Below are 9433 nucleotides of genomic sequence, written 5' to 3' on the forward strand. Positions count from 1 at the left end.
GCAAGACTGAAGGCTTGACCCCACACTGTGGTCAATGAATTGAAGTTTTGCTGTGCAGGTCCAGTCAGGGTGACCAGCTGACCTATCTTAGGTAACATCTCATTTTATTGGCCATATTTGTAATTTAAGTTGCCATGATTGCAACTTAAATTGTAGAGAAGGAGTAGAATACTAGAAAACTAGGAAAAGAAAGTTTTTCTTATTGAAAACTAGGACAAGACAAAGAAGTCTATTGACAACAGGGAATAGGCTGGAGGTGAGCACCTGACCCAAGCTGGACCAATTAGAATTTGGATTTTTGAAGGTAATTGATATCCCTCTCTTGGCTACATTGTAAGCCAATGTTTAGAGTAGATAACAACCAGATACTCTGTCATGTGTATGAAGCCAGTCTGCTAAGAAAAAAAAATATCCACCCACAGTGAAGCACAGATAAAACTGGGCAATGAACACCCTGCCTAAACTCCACATTCTCCTGAGGACCAGTTATGCTTGCTTTTACTGTCATTTGATTATGTGAAACAAATTCACAAGTAATGAAAGTCCTATTTTTAATAGGAAATACGCATTATTATGGTAATGGCAGGAAACTAACACAGGAAGCAACTGTGAGAAATTGTGCAGTGTGGATAGGAGTCTAGTGAATGCCAGCATTTACCAGCATCATTACCCCTTTATAAGCAAACTGAACATTGGCTTGACACGCCAGTACTGGCATGCATCAAAACATCAATAGGAGTCTGATATTCTTCAAGGCAGATGGGTTGTTCTTTTCATATTGGTGCCTCTGTTACTCTAGAGAGGCCATGGATTGGTGGGAACAAGTCTTTAAAAACAAGAACTGTCTTGCTAGCAAGATTTGGTTCAAGAATGATTTCTATGGAATTTAACCATATGCCTCAAAAGTTGGAATTTGGCTGTTAAGAGAATAAATGATAAAAGAAAAGTGAAGATATGCCTATTTCTTGAAAGAAAAGTGAACAAAAATATTCATCAGTAATTAGATAATGAATACTAAATTGACAGTTGTACATTTTTATATTTAAGTGAAGTGATTGTGGTTAAATGAATCACTTTTTCTGTGACAAGAATAAGAGACTGTGATTAAAAAGTGAGATTCAAATAATCATTAAAAAAAGACTGAGTGACAGCTAAGATTCTTCTTGATTGAACATAAATTTAAATGTCTACTATTTTAAGTTACTAGAAATGCACTTTGATGTTGCAAATATGTTGAACAAATTATAATGGTGGTTAAACAGTTTTTCATTAAAGCTTTTCAACAGAGAAGGGAGAAGGAAATGTACTTTATTTATATATTCACATTTTCTGTTATTAGGCAACCATACAGGGATTCTTATCATCTTGTTTGTCCCCATGTAGATTTGCTTAGGATAGGAAGGCCAATGGGCATGGGCCCCAGTCTCGGAGCAAATGTGCTAATTTTAAGGATAAAACATATTTCTTATATACACAATACATATATAAAATACAACAGGAGTAATTGGATAAGTAGAAATGACAGAGTGGTAGAAAATGATGTGCATTTATGTATTAAGTTGGTGTGAAAGTAATTGTGTTTTTTTTGCCATTACTTTTAATGGAACAAATCAGCATAACTTTTGCACCAACCAGATAGAACAGGGGCTAAGCTAACCAATGAAGCCCTCTGGGGAAAGTGGCCTTGAACCAGGAGATGTTGGGCAGAAGACGGGAACAAGTCGTAAGCAGCTTAATTTTCAAGATCAGTCATAAGAAAATATATATTCAGACACTCATAGGTATAGTCACTCCTCAAGTGGGCAATTTTCTTAATTTACAGAAAACATTAGATAGCTCTTTGATTAATGAATGCTGGAGGAACTAATTTAAATGAAATCTAAAGCAAAGGCAGCTGTATTTCAATTTCTTAGACTAAATGTGAAATATATTCATATAAAACAGGAAGGATGGGTGAAGTAGTTTATTTTTACAGACATAAGGGTGAAGAGGTGAAACATGGGGTCTTTTCAGCTTTGCATTTCAGCTTTGCTGTTTTCTAGCTTTATAACCATGAACAAATTGCTCAACCTCTCTGTGCAGTTTTTCTTGTGAAATTGTAAAAATAATAGACCTTGCCATAGGGTTTTAGAGAAGGTTGATTGAGATTGCTCATTCATTCCACAAATATGTTTTGGGCTCCTACTGTGTGCCAGGTATTGTAATAGGAATGGGAGAGAAAGCAGTTGAGCAAAACCGACAAAGCCCTTTCCCTAATGATCCTTCCATTTTAGTGGAATTGCTAGTCAGAAAACAAATGCATGAGTAAAATATCAGATAGAGATAAGCACTCTGTAGAAGATTAAGTGGTGTGATATGATAAAGGGCGACTGGGTGGCAACTTACAGATTAGGGCAGGCCTTTCTCACCTCCAGATGTCACATTCAAGTCAGCTGCGAGAAAATAAGGAGGGGCAGTCCTAGCAGGGAGAATAGCTGGTGCTGAGGTTCTGGAGCAGGAATCAGCTCCGTGTATTTGAAGAACGTGAATAAGATCATTACAGCTGAGGTTTATGAGCAAGAGGCAGAGTGGTAGTGGATGATATTAGGTCATGTAGGGCTTTGAAAACCAGGATAAAGAAGTGTGTTTTGTACTAAGTGCAATGCAAAGCCCCTAAAAAAAATTAACAGTGGGGAGTGACATGACTTCCTAATAGGTGAAAAGAGCTCATTGCCAGTCTTGGCACAAGGTAAACACCCATGTGTATGGTAGCTGTTGCCATTTCATTTAATCCTCACACCAGCCCTATGTGATAGTTACTGTGAAAGGAAATTATCCCAGACCTGAGCTGGGCAGAATTTTCTGGGCTAATAGGATTTTCAGTATCTTTGGAAAGGATCTAGTATTCCTGAAAAAGTACTAGAGTATTTTTCTGATAGCTTTTTTTTGTTTTTGTTTTTGTTTTTTGAGCTGGAGTCTCTCGCTGTCTACCCAGCTGGAGTGCAATGGCGCCATCTTGGCTCACTGCAACCACCACCTCCCAGGTTCAAGTGATTTTCCTGCCTCAACCTCCAAAGTAGCTGGGATTACAGGTACCTGCCACCATGCCTAGCTAATTTTTTGTATTTTTAATAGAGACAGGGTTTCACCATGTTGGCCAGGCTGGTCTCTAACTCCTGACCCCGTGATTCGCCCATCTCAGCCTCCCAAAGTGCTGGGATTACAGGCATGAGTCACCACACCTAGCCTTTCTGATAGATTTTAATGAGATTTAGAGTCCTTCTGGGAAGCTAGACTGGTACCACTATGCTGTTATTCTTTAGGTGTGTTCAGTAACCTTGAACCAGACATTTGAGGGCACAATGCTCTTTAAGCCTTATGCTAGCCTAATAATCTTTAAACCAGATATTCCTCTATTAAGTCATTGTTTTCCCTTAAAAGTAAATTTTTGACCTAGTTTTTTTTTTTTTTTGAAGTCTCTTCCCTTCCACTAAGCTTAAAATAAAATGTGTGTCAATGTTCCATTGAATTCATTTGAGAAACTACTTTGACAGTATCATTAATATCACCATTTTACAGACAAGAAAACCAAAGCCTGTGCATTTAAGCACTCCATTGTACTTACCAGCAGAAAGAGCAACTTAACCCAGCATTCTAAGAAGCAATGAAGCAAATCTGAACCCAAGAGGTTTCAGTTTCCAGTAAAAAAGAAGCACTCATTTCTTCTACCACAATCCCATTATTATCTGTTTTACTTCATATTGATTTGTAAAGACTGGTAGCCTGTAATTCATTAGGGCCCTCTTTTCGCCCCTAAGATGTATGTGTGCAGTTCACTCTCACTCTGCTTTATAACTTTTGAAAGTTCTGATTTGCTCTTTCAGTAACTAAACCCAGCCTTGGGTGAAACTTTTCTCTGGTTTATCAAGACCCATTTAATCTGTATTTATGGTCTAGAGTGTCACTTCCTTGGATCTTCAGCTTATCAATCCTGAGACTTTAATTCAGTAGTGTATATGGCTTATGCCAATCAACTCAACCAGATTATGTGGGTCTGCTGAGCTGAGGTAAATTGCTCATTGGCTGTTGTGAGAAGAACCCTGAATGAGATCACCGAGGGATGCTAAAACAATCTGGATACTTTTGGACTGGAGGATGGGAGGATCCCTCCTTCTAACTAACAAGAATTATATTCTTAGAATGAAATCAATTTCTTGGTGTACTGGAGTCAGTTCAATCAACTCCTGTTATATTTTCAGGAAATTTGTGAAATAGTTCATGACAACTTCGTAGCTTTAAAGTGGCCATTGTGGCTGTATTTATGCCACAGAAACTGGCAAATGCCACAAATCAGGGCTTTCTTTCCCCATAAAGTCTGTTTTTAAACACTTAGCAATGGTACCCGAACAAAACCAGGGTTCATTTTCCTGGCAAGCAACCAGCAACTCTCCATGAGAACACAGGTTTTGATCCATAAGATTTTTATTACTCATAGCAAGTAAAGAAAGCACTGGGAGCGTTCGTCAAAGCAGTGTCTCCCTGAGGCAAAGTGACAGGAGAGTTTTATGGGGCGATGGAGAGGGGAGAGATTGGGTTATCACATTTAGGGTTCCATTGGTGCAGATGCAGTGAGTCATCATGCCAGCACATAGGTCACCTGCTTTATAGCTTCTTCTGGGCTGGAGACATTAGCATGGTAATGAGGAAAGTTCACTTGGGTTAATCTGTAAGTTGCCAGGGTTTGTCAGAAACTGGTTTCAACGGACTAGGTGACTGTATTTCACACAGGGCCTGAAACAAACAGGCTGCAAGAGAGGAAGCTGTAAAGCAGGTAGTTTGGTAAAGCCGGTTGAATTCTTATAGTATCTGGAGACCTTCCCAATCTGGAGACCTATAGTATAGCAGCACACCAGTGCAGGTGCCTTGGAGGTTCTCCCCATTTTCTTCCTAGTTATAGGACAAGGCCTTTTTGGTAATGTCTCATGCCTCTGAGCCAGTGTGACCATTTTCCCCATGAGGTCTCTCTCTCTTTCAGTATCTCTCTTTCTTTGTGCCTGTGCCGTATGTAGGCTGGGAGCCCTAGTACAAGTGTGATTCCAGTACGTTCCAAATCACACCAGGCACATACTTTTTCCATTTCAGTGCCTGCCTTCCATTGATACACCAAGTGTATTGAGCTTGACAACTTTTTCAGCTAGAAATTGGTGGTGGGGGGAAGGGGTGGGGGTGAGAAGAGACTCTTCTTGGAATATGTTGATTTAGGCTGAGTGGCTTTTCATTACATGCAGAAGTAATATTTTGTGTCTCTATGCAAGATTCCCCCTTTATTTACTGCAAGGTTGTTTTTTATCAGGTCAAGGAGGAAGCTGAAGTTGGAGAAGGTGTGCTTTTCTATTCTCTTTTGTCTTTCAGTTCCTCTCCTCATTCTCCAGAATCCCCAAGAGACTATGTTAGAGTTAAATCAGCATGTGGTCAGCAGTCAGACAGACCTGAATGTGACATGTGATTCTGCTACTTATCAGTGGAATGACCTTGTGATGGTCATTTGAATTTCTAATCCTTAGCTTCCTGATCTACAAAATGCGTCTCTCTCTCTCTCTCTCTCTCACAGTCTCTCTCTCTCTCTCTCTCCCCCTTATCTATCTTGTCTTGAGCTAGCTCTGTACTTCACAACCTGGCTACACATTATATTTACTTGGGGAGCTTCTCAAAAATAGTTAATTCCTGGGCTCTGCTCCAAAAGACTGATTCAATTGGACTAGGTTTCAGCACAAACATCTGTCTATTTTAGAAGCTTTTTGTGAAATACTATGTGTAGCGAATGTTAAGAACGGCTGAGCATCTCTGGACCTCATCTGGCCGACATTCTCATTACCTGGATGTCCCTGGACCACAACAGCTCATGTAAATGCAAAATGAATATCCTTTGCTGACAGTCATTTTGTAACTCCAACCCTCTACCTACTCAGATTGGCAGGCAATGCAGTCATCTCTCACTTCTTGGCTTCAGGAGCCTTTTCATGGAATGCCCAAGAACCCCTGTTGGTGATCTGCAGATGAGAAAAATAACTATTGAGATCCTGTTCCCCTTGCTGAAGCTGGGAGGCCTTGTGGTCCAGAGAAATACTAGCTTTTGCAGTGGTTCATCTGAGAACAGTGGACCCAGGTCTTTCTCTGGGTAACCCTTGGTCGAGAATACTCTCTCCCCAATGGGCCTGGGTTGCCAGGGAAGAGAGTATTTATCTGAGAAACTGCATTGATAGTATCAATAATATCACCATTTTACAAACAAGGAGACAGAAGCTTAGAAAGGGTAAGTTTACCAGTCGGTCATAAGAGGAAACCTGACTTGACCATAAGACCTGACCATAAGGGGTCAAGTCTTCCACTTCGCCTAAGTGAAGCCAGGCTTCCCAAGCAATAGCTCAGCACTCAGGGAGCCACATTGCAATGAATTACAGCACCATCCATCTACCGCCTAGAACCAGCATTTTGTTCTAACAACATGGGTCTTCGTTACCCAGTCCACACTCCCTCTTCCTCTTGCTGATTTTCTTTTATTTTATTGTGTAAATTCATATATGTAAAAAAAGTGTGAAAAAGGATCTTCATCAGTTTACTTATCAGCTTCTTCTAAACCCATGCTCTTTCCAAGCTCCATATCCAATTTTAAAAAGTCCCTATTCCAAAACCAGTGGGTAGGAATGAAATTACTTTACCTAGGTGTAACTCAAAGGGATCATTGAGTGATTATTTCCAGAAAATGGAACAACTTGCTCCAAGGGTAAGCTCAAGTTTTCACCATGAATATGTAAAACACCCAGGTTTTCTTAGTTTCAACCAGTTTAGGATTCAGTCTCCACTAGTCAACTCATTATATGTAAATGGAGTTGATATGAATGTTGATCTAACAGAGTTGTTGAAAGTAATAAATGAGATAAGATGTAGATAGATCAATTTATAATATTTTTTATTGACACTGTTGCTAGTTAAGCTAATCAGTATCTCATTGAAGTTGCCACTTTGGGTGGTGAGCGTCCCTCCTCCTGCTCCTCCTGCCCTCTTCCTGTAGTCAGTGTAGTGGCCCTGACCTCCAGTGAGGACAATCCAGTGGATTCCAGGTTCTCACCATATCACCACTAAGATTATGGTCACATTAACCAGGGTGATGGGACCTCTCCATTGAAACCCAGGGCTGTAGTCAGTGATACTCTCTTTCTGTCTCCTGCTTTGGTTATGAGAGAAACTCAAGAAAGCAGCCCTTGCTCAGGTAGGCTTTGGGTTGGTTCCTGAGCTTTGATTTTCCTTGGGATTGACCTAAAGGTCTTCAGGGGTTGAGGAGAATACAGGAGAAGTTCTGTATTCATCCATGTTCTTCAACAGAGTCAAGCCAACGCACTAAGTACTGGGGTTATTTCATACTTGCCTTTCCTAAGGAAAGCGTAGTACTGTGTCTTGATTCTCATGGAGGTTCTTGCCTCTCCCCTCTGTTAGGAATCTGGAAGGGAGGTGGCTTATACTTAGCATTTCTAAATAGACAGTAGTTCTCCTGATTGAAAAGCTAAAACACTTCCACCCTGGGGTTTTACTGACCATTGACTTTTTTTTTTTTTTTTTGAGACAGGGCCTCACTCTGTTACCCAGGCTGGAGTGCAGTGGTGGCACCATCTTGGCTCACTGCAACCTCTGCTTCCTGGGCTGAAGCTATCCTTCTACCTTAGCCTCCCAAGTTGCTGGGACTGCAGGCACATGTCACCACACCCATGAAATATTTGCATTTTTCATAGAGACAGGATTTTGCCATGTTGCCCAGGCTGAACCATTGACATTTTAAGAAATGTGTGCATGTCCCTAGAAGGGGAGGTTAGTTTGGGATCCTCCCTCAGTTGCCAACCGTAGATTAAGTGGGTTTGATTATCTAAAGAGACTGGCTCATCTCTCGTATGGGAGGTCACAAGTGATATTCAGGAGGCAGTAGTGCTGACTAGGTTCAATGATTGCCTGGGTGAAGCAGGAAGGAAAAGGGAGCCATCCAGGTAGACAGGTTTTCTCTAGAGCAAGAGTTGGCCAGCCTCAGCCAGCAGGTCAAATCTCGCCTACTGTCAGCATTTAGTAACTTTTTATTTTGAAATAATTTAAGACCCACCTGCCACCTGTGTTGTAAATAAAGTTTTATTGGAACATTACCACTCTTATTTGTTACATATTGTCTATGGCTGCTTTCATGCTACAATGATGCAATTGAGTAATTGCAGTGAGAACTTATTTGTACCTTCTGGCTCTTTATAGAAAAAGTTTCCTGATTCCTGCTCTAGACTCGAAGATGCTTCTCAATCAAAAATACTCCCACAAACTGCTGCATATTTCATAATCTCCTTCACTGTAACTGGAAGGCCACAAAACCCTTTTAGAATCAGAGAACACAGGGTTGGAAGGAGGTGTTAGTGGTCATTTAGTGCAGTTCCTCATATGAGGCCAGAATCTCCCAATGGTGCCCTCTCAAGTGATCCATTAGTGGTGGAGGCCCATCATTGTGTGTAGTGGACAACTCAGCTTTTTGGGGAAGTTCTGGTTGTTGGAAAACAATTCCTTATATTGTCTAGGCTGTGATGGATGAGAAAAACTGTTAAAAGTGTTATTATTTATGACTCCCTCTCCAGCCTTTGAAGGAGGAAGACTTCATCACCAACAGAGTGGGTTGCACCACCTGTGTTGTATGGATCAGCATGATAATGTGGAGGAGACCTGAAGATGCTGCAATGGCAGATTTGCTCTACAGGGAGATGCTGGGTGCCACTAGACAGAAAGACCCCACAAAGCGAAGCTAGAGGGGCATGGCTGGATGGGTGGGATGAGAGAAGAGCTGCAGGTAAGGAAGGAGTCAAGGTGTAGAAGTTGTCTGAAATTATTCTTCAAAGATTCTCAGGTAGGATTTGGGTATTTGAGTACATTTCTAGATGCTTCAGCCAGTTGAAGAAAATTGGGGAAATGAAGGTGCCCAAGTGACCCAGGTGCATTTGGGTTGTGTCTGTCACTTTGAGGCTCCCATGCATTGGTCTTCTACTCTCAGTCCAAAAAACTTTCAGCCCAACTAGCACCCTAGGCATTAATTGTCCAAATTCTACCTCATTGCCTTAATATCTAGCCATGGATTCCCTCTTCTCTCAGCTCAGGTATGTCTTCCAAACCAGTAGATGTGGAGAGAGAGAGGTGGAGGAAGACTTTGTGCCATCTTTTTGGCCCATGTTGAAGGTTTTCCAGGGCACATGGTAGTGCCACGATCTCTAGATGTGCATCAAGGGCTCTGGCTTCCAGATCTATTTCTGCAGTAACTTTCTGTGCAATGCCTTGTTATCATTTCTCTTCTTCATGCTTTAATTTACTTTTCTGTGAAACAAGAACTGGAACTGGAACAGAGTTTCAAATGCTTTTTTTTTTTTTTTTTTTTTTTTTT

This window comes from Sapajus apella, unplaced genomic scaffold, assembly GCF_009761245.1.
Source record: "Sapajus apella isolate SASKATOON/1434 unplaced genomic scaffold, GSC_monkey_1.0 scaffold5, whole genome shotgun sequence".
Lineage (NCBI taxonomy): Eukaryota > Metazoa > Chordata > Mammalia > Primates > Cebidae > Sapajus > Sapajus apella.